Below are 13,612 nucleotides of genomic sequence, written 5' to 3' on the forward strand. Positions count from 1 at the left end.
AGAAGGATTAGGGCGAAGATAATGTGCTGGAAAGGTGCTAATGAAGTGGTGGGATTACAAGATGAGTTTCACCCTTGATAGACAGTAAAAGGGAGTGTTCAGCCCCACTCCGACTATGAGATTCACATGGATAAACTCTCATTGACTTCCACTTCCAGTCAGGATCAGGACCTTAATTTAATTAATTAGAGTTTTTAATTCCTTAGTTAAATTTGAAACATACATCTTGATGTTTTCTGAAAGTAGCAGATATTTCTTAGGTAATTAAGTTTACTCTCATGTTGTTTTTTTAACTTATGTCTGCAAATTGTATGTTGCAGACATTTGTGTTTGTATAATTTTATGCAATTAGATTTAGAGAGATTTATTTTTTTGTGTGTGTGTGTAGAATGTACACAACTGTTTTTCCACGTACTGATTGGTTTAAAAAATGAGAAATAGTGTATATAATTAGAGTGTATGTCACCTTCTTCCTCAGCATTACAAGTAGACAGACAGACACATAGATAGATAGATAGATAGATAGATAGATAGATAGATAGATAGATAGATAAAGTCTGGTAATAGCATTTTGAGGTACTAATACAGAAGTGGTGTTCTAGTAGATGTTCTTGAAAATACATATTTTAAAATGACCACAATATTTCACATATAATCAAAATAAGCCTGTTCATTAAATGCCACCTATCTCTTGTTAAATTATACTTGAACTGTATCTGTAACCCATTTCAAAAGAATCTGTTGATATTAAAGATGGGGAAAAGGGTACAACAGGCCATTTGTGGTATTTTAAGCCTGGTGTTCATTAGATGTTACTCTCCTGCTTTGTTGTAGCTAATTAACTTGTATGTTGAAAACCTTTAGAATGATTTGATACAGGGAGATGTGGGAATATATCGTGCTGGGATTAACACATTTATATTGCTGTAGCTGTGTGCCTGCTGTTTGGGTGCAGGGAGAGGTAACCATTGGCAAATTTAGCTGTATTAGGGTCATTTTCAAGTGGTATGAATTCTATTGCTAGCAATTTAAACAAAATCTGCTTCACTTCAGTGGGAGATGTACAGATTGTTTGCTGCTGCACATTCTAGTGCCAGAGTCTGCCTTGAAAGTTTAGTCTTGAGAAGCTTTATTTGTTTTAGTTATTTTGTGATTTTTGTGTGTGGAGAGAAATAAAGAGATTTCGAAATTCTGACATTAGAAAGTTGTATTTTAAAACAAGATGTTGTAACTTTGATAATCAAAATGAAATTTTAAATATGTCTGTGTTGTTCCCTCTGTTTCCCTCAAGATTTTGAATTTCCTTTTGGAAATTTGGTTTCTAACTTTTTAATTAAGCACTCAAAAAACTAGCTGACCATGCTGTACAAACTTTTCCTATTATGTTCTTTATACTATACAGTACTATTCATAAGTGTGCAAACTATTGCATGTGTGTTAATTAATTAACTCTTCATGGAAAGCTTAACTTTGTGTAGAAAATTGGCTCAAAACTGCTTTTTCCTGAATTTTAGGAGTGAAAAATGAAAAACTATTACAATCAATTGAAAAGCACAGGTGTGAACTTCCCCATGCTGAACACAAGTCAAGGAACATGACTCAGGCATTTATGAGAAAAGACATGATTGATGTGTTTCAGCACCAGTAGTACATCCATGAAGTAGCATAAACTTGAACCAGGAATGAATGACATCTTCTAGCATGTCATACAACATTTATTTTTAATTATCTAAATGACTTTATAATGCATTTAGGGTTATTCATAAAAACAAAGACGGAATTTCTGTCCCAGACCTTAGCCTAAGCTTGTAGTATTAATTTTAAGGCAGTTGCTTTGATGTGTCATTTCCTTATACCTTGGGAAAGAAATGGAGTCACTATACCTGTTCTGTACAAGTTGCAAAAGAGTTTCTGGAGAGAGCTGACTTTTTTGCCATTGTGAGCCAGGGATGGAAGAGAGCTGATGGTCCAGCCTAGGAGGTGAAGGCAGTATCTCCTTGCAAATTCATATCCACATGTCAACATACCCTTATGAGAGTTAAATCCTGAAATGCAGTTTATTGTGGGCTTTTTTGTTCAAAGGTGAGATCAGATCCTATAATTTGTTTGGCTATTGAGTCCAGTACACATCAAATGTGAGATAAGCGACATATAAAGGTGAATACCTTTATTGCAGAAGTATGGTCCAAATTTAATATTCTATATCCATACATGCGGACCCTCTAATTTTCTGTTGCAAGACAGATTTTTTTCTTTCTTTACAGTTGCAGTACATTGGGGCAGACGTACTTTTAATTTCACTTTGATATAGTACAGTGAGCTGTTTTTCAAACAATATACTCAGTCAGTCTTTTATTTATTATTTCCTTTTATGCTTAACAGATTGCCCATTCAAAATGGGAGAGCATGAGCACTGTTGCCTCCCCAGTCACCTTGCTGTGAAGTTGCAATGTAGCAAATGGCTAATGTATGCATACATGTGGGCACTGTTTTAACCCACATTTCACACCGCTATAATCGATTCATTGGTTTTGAAGAACAAAACAAAAACAAGCACCCTTGCCCAGCTGCAGCAGACAAGAGTTAGGACATATGCTGGTGTGAAAGGGGGAGTAGGGCTGGAGACCCCTGCAGAACACATCAGAACAAAGGGAGCGCAATCGCCTTGGCAAGGCATGGGATGCCTTAAATGCCCTATTGTATGAAATATGAATAGGTTGGCATTGTGAATTGCGGCGTGGGGGGCTCCTCCGTGCCGCCGATTAGCCACACGATTACCCAGATTACACGGGGAAACTGCTAAGGTAAATACGGGCAGCCTTCTGCCACCTCCTCCCCGGGGCCAGGGGCAGGCTGGCCCAGCCCTTCCCGGCTGCTGGGAGCTGGAAGGGATGGGGATGGAGGAGAAGGGGAGTGAAGATTCAGATAAGGCCTATGGATAACAAAAATAAGGTTTTCAAGGGCAAAAGTGTTAAAATGTCTTTCTGGTCAAGTGACCTACGGGCATTGCTCCCTGCTACCACACAATGTACAAGTAAACTGCTCAGTCAAAAAGAGACCTTGTATCATCTCCCTTGTATCATCGTCTCTCTCATCCCACGCTAAGGGACAGCCACTGGGTGATGATCACAAAGAGTGTGGCAGGAGCAATCTGTGTCTCTCGATCCCCCCCATAATCTTTTGCATACATTGTTTTTCCCCTCCCTCCTCACCATGCAGCTCTTACAGCCATAGGGTAACACTGTGAAAACCATGTTTATCCAACCCAGGACAGCTCAAGGAGAGATTATTTCCCTGTGCTGGAGTTTTAAGGTACATATAATCAGCTGTGATCCAAACTAAATATCTCAGCCTCAAATGAGACTCAATGTGTACATGTTCACAGTATGAATTATATAATGTGAAATGTGTGTGTATATGTGATGGATTTCAGGCTGTCCAGCAGTTCCACTTCTTACTGAATCACTGAATCACAGAATTGTAGAATGTGCTGAAGAATTATAGAATGTGCTGAGCTGGAAGGGATCCACAAGGATCATAAAATCCAGCTCCTGGCCTTGCATAGCACCATCCACAAGAGTCACACCATGTCCCTGAGAGCATTGTCCAAAATCTTCTTGAACTCTGTCAGGTTTGGTGCTGTGACCACTCTCCTGGGGAGCCTGTTTCAGTGCCCAACCACGCTCTGGGTGAAAATCCTTTTTCTCATATCCAACCTAACCCTCCCCTGATACAGCTTCAGGCCATTTCCTTGGGTGCTGGTCACCACAGAGAAGAGATCGGCACCTGTCCCTCCTCTCCTCATGACGAGAAAGCTGTAACTGCAGTGAGGTCTCTCCTCAGTCTCCTCTTCTCCAGGCTGAACAGACCAAGTGATCTCAGCTGCTCCTCGTATGGCTTTGCCTCAAGGCTCTTCCTCATCTGTATGGCCCTCCTTTGGATTCCCTCTAACAGCTTAATGTTTTGGGGTTTTTTTATTGTTCCTCCTAAAACTACCCCCCAGCACTGGAGGTGAGGCTGCCCCAGAGCAGAGCAGGACAATCCCCTCCTTTGCCCTCCTGCCCATGCTGTGCCTGATGTCCCCAGGACACACTTGGCCCTCCTGGCTGCCAGGGCACTGCTGCCTCATTTCAACTTGCCACTGACCAGGACCCCCAAGGCCCTTTCCATGGGGCTGCTTTCCACCCTCTCATTCCCCAGTCTGTCTGTACATCTAGGGCTGTCCCATCACAGGTGCAGAATCCGGCATTTTCTCTTGTTGAACTTCGTGTGGTTGGGGATTGCCTGTCCCTAATTTGTCAGTCTCCCATCTCTGCTTTCAAAGGAGTTCAACAGCACCTCCTAGTTTTGTATTGTCTGTGAACTTGCTCAGTATCCCTTCCCATCCAAGCAATTTATGAAGATGTTGAAGAGTACAGGGCCAAGGATGGGACCCTGTGGAACCCCACTGGTGACAGATCCCTAGCCTGATGTCACCCTGTTCACTATAACTCATTGTGCCTGATACATGAGACAGTTGCTATACATGTAGACTTAAGTGTCTCAAAAGTGAAGATTTTTTTCTCAAAGAAACTGTATCTTATTCTAGTTTTCAGTTGAAAACGCTTCTAATGTTTGTGTGTTTTGTAGCATCTTTTACAACAGTAGTCTCCATCTCTTTACCAGGATCATAGAATTGCTAAGTTGGAAAAGATCACCAAGCTTAATGTTAACCCAGCACCACCTGTTCACTACTAAACTATATCTCCAAGTGCTACATCTGCATATCTTTCAAACTCTTCCGAGGATGGCGATACCACCACTTCCCTGGGCAGCCTGCTTCAGTGCCTGACCACTCCTTCACGGAAAAAAAAAAATTCCCATAGTATCCAATCTAAACCTTCCATGGTGAAGCTTGAGGCCATTTCCCCCCATCCTGTCACTTGCTACCTGAGAGAAGAGACCAGCCCCCACCTTGCTACAGCCTCCTTTGGGGTAGTTGTAGAGAGCAATCAGGTTCCACCTGTCCTCCAAAGAATTTAACTGAAGGAGCTGTGGGATCTCCCACCTCATTGCAAAGGGACTGTCAGTGTGTAAATGAAAACGCAGCATCTTCGCAGGGAGGAGCTTTTGCACCAGGAGTTCTTTGACGTAAATGATGGTCCCAGCTGCAAGGCAATCAAAAAACATCAGGGCTCCCAAAGGAGACCACAGCTCCCTGAGTGTTTTTTGGGAAATTTTGGCATCTATAAGTCACAGTTGCTCTGAAGTATTTAAGTGGGTTAAATTGAGACCTGGTTTTCCCTAGAATGGAAAATAATCACTTTGAGGCAATAACTGGAAACATTGTTTAAAATGAGGAGGAACTGGTGGTTTGACTTTTGTGATTTTCTTTCTTTTTTGTTTCAGGTGACCTACTAACAAAATTCAGCACAAGTTTATGAATAGTTTGTCTTGTCCCAAATTTGCATTCTTCTTTAAATAAAACATTCAGCTGGAAATTTTTGCCCAAGACCAACTTATCAGTTAATGGCAAAACAGATTAAGAAAGCTATTGAATGAAAATGGTAACTCTTTGGTATTTAATGGACTTTAATTCATAGATATGCAAATAGTGCTCTAGTTATGAAAATATTTATAAATCTTAATAGATCACAAAGAAAAAGTGGCATCTTCCACTTTTGATACACAGTTGGAAGCATAAAACAAATTTCATATCCTGCCTCACTGTTACAGAGATCAAACAATTGAAGTAGGAAGAAAAACCCCAAACCCAAAGTAAAAAAACACTCAGCAAAACTTTAAAAAAAAAATGGGTGAAGACCCATTTCTTTTAGCAGTGCATATTTTAAATCTTTATATTTCTAAATCTTGGAGAATATAAAATATATTTCAAAATATAATCTAACAAAATTTATTCTGACCATCAAATAGAGGGCTTGTTGTACTTTTCCAGGAGTTCTGGGGACTGTGAGCTCCTTGCCCTTTCTGCGCTGCAAGTCAATTTGGCTAATTGCATCATTTTATATAACCTAAATGTCTCATATTTTTCACTTCATGCCATAATCTGCTGAGCAGTGTGACTTTGTTTAGTTATATGGTATTTGTGTTTCACTCAGGGCTGGGTTTGTGCCTGTGTATGTGCTTTTTACTGAAGGTGCAACCTCTCAGAGAACTTGTGTTTTTCTAATGCTGTATTTCCTTACATTTTGGACTTGAAAAGACATCTTGAATATATTGAACATTATTGATGGTTTATGGTGAAGTCAAATGAAAAGTCTCTGGTTTACAGCCATTCTTTATTTGAAGACAGTTTTTTTTCTTTCTGCATAGCTGTCTCTATTTGCAATCTCTGGATGTCTAGAGCTTTGGGTATGGGCACTTCTTGTTACCTTTATCAAATTCAATTAGAATAGTTCAGTGAGATGCTCTTTGTAAAAGCTTTGTTGCCTAAAAATGGTGCAGTTTTTCATCACATCCTTAATTTTAATTTGATTTTTATATTATGAAATTTTGCATGCACTTCTGGTTTAATATATAATTCCACTGGTTTAGAGTGCTGCACTGTTATTGGACATATAAGCTCAGTTCAGATCTTTCTGTTGTCTTAAAATCCAATCGTCTACAGTATTGTTTTGACTGTTTGCCGTGTTCATGTGCTCAGGAAGGGCCCAGCAAGCCAACCATATGTAGGTAGCATGCCAAATAATAGGAGAGAACTTCCTAGGCAGGTTTCTTTCCAGTGACCTGTTTGTTGTTTAGGACATGCAGAGATTATTGATTGAGCAGCGAGAGGGAAGGATGAATTGATCTGATAGTGAAGTGATGCATTTTTTGCTGAGCAGGGGATTTTTCTGATGGAGAAGGAACAAATTGACTTATTGGTTAATTGAAGGAGAGAATTGAATGGGAGAGGCAGCATGAATTTGATGAATGTCAGCTACAGGAAAGAAGAATTCTTCAAAAAAAAATATACATAAACATTCACTTATTTCCTCATTTGTCTGCCTCTTACTTAATGTGTAATAGAGATGAGTGGCTTTATTTGACTCTTTTTGGCAAGATGAGTAGGCTGAATTTGCGTGAAACTTTTTCTCTTTTTAAAGATGACTGGAAACGCTCCTTCATTGAAGTTTGCAAAAGTTTGTTGCTGCTGTTTTTTTTGGTTTGTTGTTGTTGTTGTTGTTGTTGTTGTTGTTGTTTGTCTGTTTGTTTGATTGTTTTTCCCAATGCTGTTTTTTCTGTTTCAGTTTATTAAATATACCAATGTATGTGTACATTCTTTTTCACCAACTGCTGTTACCTAACACTGGTCTGGGTTTTAATGCATGTTAGGCACCTAACTTCCGCAGGAAACAATATGAATGAATGATTTTTTTTCCTTTAAATAACCTTCCAGATTTCACTAGGCAACTCTGTATTGGTAGGACCAGAACTGCTCCTATACGTACAACCATCAGTCTTTCACCCTTTGGAGAGGAGACCAGGTTTTGTTCTATTTTGCTGGTACAACAGTGGTCTTTTCTGTAGTGAGGGATTTTAAGTGCTGCAGTAATTAAAAAAAAATAGTAAAAGTGACACCAACAACACTCATACTAGTAGTAATAAATAGTTACATATTGGTGCCACATACATATTAATTAATCCAATGCTTAATTTAACTTCTAATTAATTTAGAATTAATTTCCTAATTTCTCTCTGAATGAGGTTGCCATAATCTTAATATGGTGCCTTTAGGAGACCAGAAGTGCTTTCATTCCCATTTTACAGGATGGCATTGAAGGCATCCAAAACTGTCTTCTGAGGACTCTTAACTTTTAGAGTGTCCTTAAAGAAGTTTCTGTCCTCTGCTTGGGAAGACTGTGTTTGTGATGGGGTTAGGGAAGGAGACTATTTAGGAAATTTTCCGTGTTGTGGGGCAACAAATGGCAGAGTCCCCAGGGATCAGTGTGGTTATTGGAGCTCAGTGTTGCAATGTTTCAATAATTTCCCTCTTGACATCAACATGGGGACTGTGGGGAAACTGAAGGCTAGGGAATGATCTGACTTGTGAAGAAGCTGTGTCTGTCTTCCTTCTCTCTGTACCCTTCCAGACTGCTCAGACGTGCCATGGCCTTATTTTTATCATCATTAGGAAAGATTCAGCTGCATTCACAACACAGATATTGTAGGAATGAGGTCTGTGAAGAAGTAATAGTAGAGATTTTAAACTCCCAAGAGGAGAAGGAAGGACCTTTAATTAGCAAATAATAGGTTTACCCCATAAACAACTCACAAAAATAAAAAAGTCACCAGGCGTCAGAAAGGAAAGGGATAAGGGAAAAGTCTTCAAATAATTTACATATAAAAAGAATTCTTGTTTGTGTCTGAGACATTGCTTTATTTTGAAATACATTTGGTATTTTAAAAGCTATAGGAACAGCTTTGCTTGAAGTCATTCATCTCACACAGTGACACTTAACACTTGCATGTTGTTGAAGCAACACCAGAGGTAGGTAGCTTGGGGAAGGGTGTTTGGGGAAGTTTTTGCAGCTTTAAAATATCTTCAAATTTGAATTCTTAATGGGAATCTTATAAACACACCAGAGCTGAACAAATATTTCGGCATGAATAATTTATATGACAATACCCCTCATAGTAGCAGGCTGCTGCAGTTCCGTGGCAAGGCTAGCACTGTTTGACTGACAGAGGAGGAGAGGTGTCACCATCATATGATAACCCTTGCTCTGTCTTGCACCAGCTGGGATATCACCTTGAACTGAGCCAATCCATCATCCTGCTAAAGAAAAGATAACAGCTGGCTTTTTCCATAAAACAAAGGAGTTTGATTGAAGGATGCTTTTCTCCATTATCCTCCCTTATAACTTAGCAAGTTTTCCCTCATAGAAAGTGGAACCTTAGAAAGTTTCCTGCAAAATCAAAAGCTTGCCCACAGATTGACTGTTAAATGTGCACTGTGCCTTTGTCAGGGATGCTCTAAGTGGTGCTGAAGCTGACAGAAAACAAGCAGAAGCTGACAGCTTCACTCCAGTTTCAGCTGATTAAAGGCTGCAGGGGCCTGGGGGCCCCATCATGGAAAGAGGACCTCTGCAAATTCACCAGAGCACTTCCAGGCTGCACATTTTGCATTGGCTGGCTCAGAGTATTGCACTCAGTAATCAACTTCTGCCTCCAATTTTGGAGTGTTTGGGAACAGATAAAGAAGGAAGTTAAAAATGCAAATGAGGATCACCTTATATTATGTGTGTACATTTTATTATGTGTGACAAATGACAGTGTAAAATGTAAAAATTGCATACGTGTGTACATTTAGAGACATTGTGTCTCTAAAGCATGACTTAAACCTGGAGGTGGGGTCTTCTCACATCCTTCTCCCCATTCCCATACCTATCATGCATATTGAGCTCTTGCAGGCTGAGCATGCTGGCTACCCACTTTGGGAGCTCTTCCCAAGGCCCTGTAGCCAAGGTGTTCAAGCATAACCAGGGATCCACCATGATCTAACCAGAACCATTGAAAAAAAAAGAAATTATCAGGATCAAAGAGTGTTTGGCACTGTCTGGAAACAAGAGAGAGATCACAGCTCCTGCTTTTCTGAATGTTCTCCTTTATAATTTCCAACTCCTAGCAAGTATGCAGTGCTTGTGTATGCTGTATATACCTTGTGCTTTAGCCTATGATGAATGGACATATAATTGGGGAAATCTTTTTCTCTCTGTTTCTTATCAAGTCAGTTTTTTCATGGTGGTGCTTTTCTTATTCCTTCACTAAAGCAAAGAGAATGTCCCAAACCAATAGCTGCTCCCAAACATGGATAATATAATACCACTTTTTAAAAATTTTGTTCTACCAAAATAGAGAATTTTCTTTGCATTATTTTTTCCAGGACCTTTCTGTTAAGCAAGACAACCACAATAATTTCCCCCTTCTTGCCTAAATTTAAATTTCATTCTTGCTTTATTAGCGCCAGAAGTCAAATTCTTAAAAGTGCTGATTAAAAAATTCATGCAATATTTGGAACACTTTGGCAAGGTACTTTTTAAAACACTTAAAAATAAATCAGAACTTGTGACTTAAAAATCAGAACTGCAGGCACAAAATATAGTAAGTCAAGTAACAGACATTTGTTAGCTTTTTTTACATTAATCCATTAATATATTTTTAGAAATGCTAAATATTTAAAGCTCCAGACTAAGAGCTATTTTTAGGGTGATTTCTTCCCTTAAGTTGAGCTCAGGTAATGCTTTTGATCTCCATTCCCATTCACCTAACTGGAAATTAATTTTTCATAAATGGATATTTGCTGAGAGGAAGGCATAGAGGACATGCCTCCAAATAAAAGGAATTAAGGAAATATATTTGTCTTGATCCCTCAGTTGTTTATAAATATTTAGACAAACTGTTGAACAGTGTACCATTATATCAACAGAACCTTTCCATAGTCTGAGACCTCTTGCATTGATTTTTAAAAGGAAGGTAGAAAGACCTGTGGGCTTTTAAACTTCAGAACTCAAGGAATTTGATAATTTTCCCACACTGAACAATAAGAACCCTATGTAGGTATATTTCAATGTGTATGTTTTCAGGTGTATGTGCCTTCATTTTTTATATACATACATATACTTATTATTTAAGTATAATACATATATGTGTTTATATATATATACGTTCTCATGCATGTATAAATTACGTGCCATGCATGCAAACATGCATACATATACTGCATTTTTAGTCTTCTTTTCTACCAGTCTTCTTTGTGCCTGTCTTTCTGTTTTAAATCACTTTTTAGCTCATTTAAAGCTCTGCTGGACCCATTAAATTCTGCCTCAGATGGTATATCAGACTTGCTTTAAATTAAAAAGAAAACAAAAAAAAAAATCAGATAACAGAGAAGACAGATAATACAATGATAATACAAAGCAATAACAAGCAAATATAATTTCCATTACTGGAATGGTTTATTAAAAACAAAACAAAAACACAAATAAGAGATATAAATTAAAATCCTCACATTAAAAATGTGTCCACTTCTGAAGGGATGTTCTGATGTTTTGAGTAGAATTCTGATTGCCAAAAAAAAGAGGATAAGTGTGTGCTTGCAAAGAAACCAGGAAAGAGAGCTTAGGAAAGCAAATGTGCTCTGCAGAAGTAGTTCACTTTGCATAATTTATTTTAAATATGGATCCTCTCTGGTGTGTGAGCACTCCCTCCCTCACCACCCCCACCCCCCTCTTTTCTTTTAAAAATAGGAATTTCTCTGCTGCTTGTGTTCCAATATTCCAGTTCAAATGGGGTGCCTGGTGGTAGCTCAGCACTTTGTACTTGACTACTCACAGCTGAGGAGCCTTCCTTGCCAGTAATCTAGATTTATGGTAAGTCTACCCTTTCCCTTCATCTGCAAGGTCCAGGGACATTTGGGTAGCCAATCTGCCCTTAAATATGTCTCTGAGGAAATGGTGCTAATTAGTATTGGAATTTACAGCCTTTCATTTTATTGACTTGTCCTACTTTCTTCGATAATTAACTAATGAGTAAAGTAATGAGCTATGTTAGTCAGTCATGATGTTCAATTAAACAGCAAATCAATTATTGAAAATAGTTTCGGACAGCTCCGGTGTCGTCACAGAGAATGTGTGTGTGTGTGTGTGTGTGTGTGTGTGTGCACATGAGCTTTAAATTTGCACCCTAAATGTGGCAGTGTCCCTCCCTGGAGGGTGCCTAGCTCTTGGAGGGCTCTGTGGTGGTAGCCAAACCAGATCAGTGGTTCTGGCTCTTGCTTGCCTTGCCCACGGTCTGTGCTACACAGCGCCCTGACACTGCACCTTGACAGCCTGAGCTTATCCATAAGGAGTTCCCAAAGCCTGGGAAATATGATTACTGTAAATTAGGGAGCATTTTTCCCAATGGAGAGATTGGATGTTACGAAACAGGTGTGCCTGTTCACTGGTGTGACCCCTCTGCCTCTTTCTTGGCACATGCAATATTTCCCACAGGTGAGCAGGTTCACCTGTCCCAGAGCTCAGCATTACAGCAGCAAGGACTGAAACACAAATATGTGCCCTCAAAACCTTACCTCTCTTCTGGCCACAGCAATACCCATGAACAACAGAGAGGCTTGCAGGGAGTTCAGGATTTTTCCCCTTTGAAGTCTTTGCACACCAGCCTGAGCAGCGGTTACCCATGGGAAGACTCTTCCAGGACCATCATGTCATGAGTCCCCTGCAGCAAACCTGGGGAAGCCCTGCAAACACACTTTTGTGTGGCCAGTGGCAGGTCAGGTCACAGTTTGCTAGGGCAAAGCCATGGCATTGGTCCTGGTACATCTGTCTACCCGTACAGCTCAGACAACTTCATTTGGCCGGGCAAAGATCTGTGCTGGCAGGATGAGAAACAAGCATTCATTATCTCCCTAACATGGTAAGTTCAGTTTTGTCTAGGAAATGTAAAGGGCAGTTCTGGCAAAGAAAGGTGTAGCTGGCATCATCATTCATTAACTTGCAAGTTCTTCAGGCCTAATTATTCTTCCACTGGAGCTTTTACCCTTCCTGTTTCCTTCAGGTCTTTTGCTTCATCTTCTCTTCCACAAGAGCTGGTAGCACAGTTGCACCTGCTACCCACGACTCTTCAGGCCTTCACACTCGCCTTCCTGGCACCCACCTTGGTTCTTTGTGTTTAGTGTTAGAGTGTGCCACAGCATCCAGCAAGCAAACCTGTTCTGAAACTTCAGAAGTTTGGGGAAAATTTTAACTGTCCTGTGCCCTCCTCACACAAATAAATTTTTACTTGCCCTGTCAAAATACCACTTCATTTTGGCCAGCAGCGCCTTTTAGAGAGGATAGTAATATTGCATATATTGCATTAAGCAAAAATAAAATGTTAAGGTTATTAGATAGGAAGTTTGGGTTGGGATTAAAATTTTAACTTAATATCATTCAGATATGCTACCAGAAAGAACCTTCTGGCACAGCTCTGTTTGAGTAGCAAAGCAGCCAAATAGTGCTGTGCCATGCCATGCTCGTAGGTTCACTAGTAATAAAAATTATTATTTATTAATGTTAATAGCCATATTATGATTTTTTTTTTTCTCAAAGACAATGAGCAGGCAGAAAGCTGCACCCTAACTTCCAAATTCAGAAGGAAAATCAGGCCAGTGAGCAAGCTGCATAAATACAGAAAGAGGAGACTAAAGACATTGGCCTTAGCCATCCAATTGAATCGTGATTCATTAGAGAAGCAGCAAGCCAAAAGAAATCAAAGACAGTTCAAAACAGGCAACATAAAGTTTTCATTTCCAAACAGTTTTAATTCACTGTTTGTGCTCTTTACTGAGAATATGCAAGGAACACAAACATTCCCATATGATTTAAATTACAATTTACATATGAATTACATTAGAAATATGAGCTACACTAAAGAGATAATTAGTGCTGTCCTGGGTTATGTGAGCACAAACAAAATTAAATAAGAACAATTTCAAAGCCAAGTTTTGCTGTGCCTTTTTGACTAAGCTGGTTTAATCAGTGATAATGACTGAAATAAATCCACTACATATAAAACAACTCACAACATATTGTACTGTGTGAAATGTCATTGCTACATCCCGTGCCTTGGTAAATCTCACAGTCAAAAAGGA

This window comes from Zosterops lateralis (assembly GCF_965231275.1).
Source record: "Zosterops lateralis genome assembly, chromosome: 1".
In the NCBI taxonomy this organism is placed as follows: domain Eukaryota; kingdom Metazoa; phylum Chordata; class Aves; order Passeriformes; family Zosteropidae; genus Zosterops; species Zosterops lateralis.